Here is a 2578-nt window from a genome sequence, read left to right on the forward strand (position 1 = left end):
TTTACATTAAGCCAAGTTCACTCACATTTAACGTGTCCTAGAACACACGCGCGCGCCCATACATAATTATTGTGTTGAAAGTCATTCAAAGGAAGCACAGAACGAAGTGGGGTGGGGTGAGATGTAGTTGGAGATACATGTAGAGGATTTGTGGAGAGGACAAAGAAGAGGAGGTGTGTTATGTGTCAAGTGAAGACCTCACATACGTTTACACAGAGAGAGGCTAAACTGAAACTGATGATGACATTGAATGATGCGGAGAAGGAGAAAGATAAGATCATAAGGGTTTGATAGGAAAGGAGGTTCGTCCTAATGCACGATGCTTGTTGGTGGGTTAGGTAGCAACCCCTGCCCCTCCTCTTCGGACCCATCCCCTAGATTCCTGCTCCTTTTCTCTCTCTCTGAAAACACAATCCATTTTGGACTTCATGTTTTCGCCAACTCATTTCTCTTTTCTCTCAAGTAATCTCCTTTCTTTTCTCTCCACATATAAACTTTAATATATATATATATATATATATTATATCACCACAGATATAAACCCACACCTTGTGGCAATTTCTTTTTTTCACTTTCAACAAGAGCTACCACCTGCCCCCTCCTCCATCTCAGGGCTTTTTACTGATATACATATATATATATTTATATATATGCTTTGATTTGTTTAATCTCCATGTCCAGGCCTGAATTCAAGTCTTTTAACAATGGAATCTAGTGTCCAGCTGCGATGTCGATCAATATAATTAAAGACAACTGTCTTTTTAAGGGGAAAAAAATACCCCCATTACTTGTCTCCTAACGGAGAACTAGTGTATCATTAGCAAAATAATTACATGTTATGCGCTTACACATGCAAACCCCAATATCAAATAAGTTGAAGCACATAAGCTACCTTTCTAAGCACTTTCTTTTTCCTTATTCTCCCCCCCCCTTCATTTTAAGATTTGATTACCATTTTTTTTAATTTAAAAAATGTCGGAGGAATTGTGAGTCCTATTGCGTTTAATAAATTATGGTGGAGTTTCCTTTCCCTGTGCTACTGGTAACTTGCATATAATAAGGAAAATTTCAGTGATATATAGGGAAGTTGAGGGCCGGAATTTAGAACTCTAGATCAACATCCTCTCTCTCTTCTCCACTCTCTCTCTCTCTCTCTGTCTTCCGACTTCCCCCTCGCACCTTCCTTTTCTTTTCCAAATATTCACATAAAAGGGGAGAGAAAAAAGAAACTCTTCCTCATAAACCGATAAGGTATATAAGTCATCCTTCAGAACAATTGTCCCTCCTTGAATAAGCAATAATTTGCTCTTAAATTAGCAGATCGAGGAAGTCCAAGTCTTTGTTATCTTCTTTTGTGCACATCAAGTGACTGTTTAAGGTTTGAGCATCATCAACAATAAGCTTCTCTTCTTTCAACGCAAGATGATCAGAATACCGTACAACTTTTGAAGATTAGTGACAGGCCAATCGTAGCAAGCGAGAAAATGGCTTTCTTCTCAGCAAATTTCATATTACAGAACCCTCACCAAGAAGACCACCATCAGCCTCCACCGTCACTCAACTCAATTCTGCCTCAAGATTATCATGGTATCCTTCCTCTCCCTCTCCTCTCTCTCTCTCTAAAATCAGCACAGTCAAGGCAAGGTAGCTACTCATATATATATTGTGTACTGAATTGGGGTCTTTAATGTTTGATGCAGGAGGAGCGTCGCTTCTAGGGAAGAGATCTATGACATTTTCAGGACTTGAACTTGGTGGTGAAGAAGCAAATAATGGTGATGAAGACTTGTCTGATGATGGATCTCAGGCTGGGGAGAAGAAGAGAAGGCTTAACATGGAACAAGTGAAAACACTTGAGAAGAGCTTTGAGCTTGGGAACAAGCTTGAGCCTGAGAAAAAATGCAGCTGGCTAGAGCTCTTGGTCTGCAGCCTAGGCAGATTGCTATATGGTTCCAGAACAGAAGAGCTAGATGGAAGACAAAGCAGCTGGAGAAAGACTACGATGTTCTCAAAAGGCAATATGAAGCTATCAAAGCAGATAATGATGCCCTTCAAGCTCAAAACCAGCAACTTCAGGCGGAGGTTAGTAATCTTCTTGAGCTCTTGTTACTGATAAACAGTACAGCTTTTTCTTAGCTTCTTGCTGTTTATGTTGGATGAGAAAGAGAGACTTTTGTCAATTAGATTCTGTAGAATAAAGCTCGGTAATCATTATCTTTTCTTTCCAAATATATGTTTATGCTTTTTGACCTTTTCTTTCATTCACTTCCCCAATTAATAATAACTTTGTAGAAAGCTGCTTTCTCCATTTTTTTGCAACCTCTGGGTTGATGATTGGCTATAACTTATATATATATATATATAATATATATATTGGTGAATGATTAGCTAATTTTTTATTGTTTCTGAACTGATATGCAGATATTGGCACTGAAAAGCAGAGAAGTGCCAACTGAATCTATCAACCTCAATAAGGAACTGAGGGATCTTGTAGCATCGGAGTGAGAATAGCTCGGATATTAAGTGGATATCTCAAGAACACCTGCTATAGACAGTCCTCTATCCACTCATCATCAAA

The 2578-nt window shown here is 38.8% G+C and overlaps 1 pseudogene; it reads left to right on the top strand.

Annotated features, from left to right (window-relative positions):
• Positions 1-1183: 1183 nt before the first annotated feature.
• LOC114742562 (homeobox-leucine zipper protein ATHB-13-like) lies at positions 1184-2568 on the top strand (annotated as a pseudogene).
• Positions 2569-2578: the final 10 nt, after the last annotated feature.

This window comes from Neltuma alba, unplaced genomic scaffold, assembly GCF_004799145.2.
Source record: "Neltuma alba isolate B1F8T4 unplaced genomic scaffold, ASM479914v2 tig00003811_pilon, whole genome shotgun sequence".
Classification (NCBI taxonomy): domain Eukaryota; kingdom Viridiplantae; phylum Streptophyta; class Magnoliopsida; order Fabales; family Fabaceae; genus Neltuma; species Neltuma alba.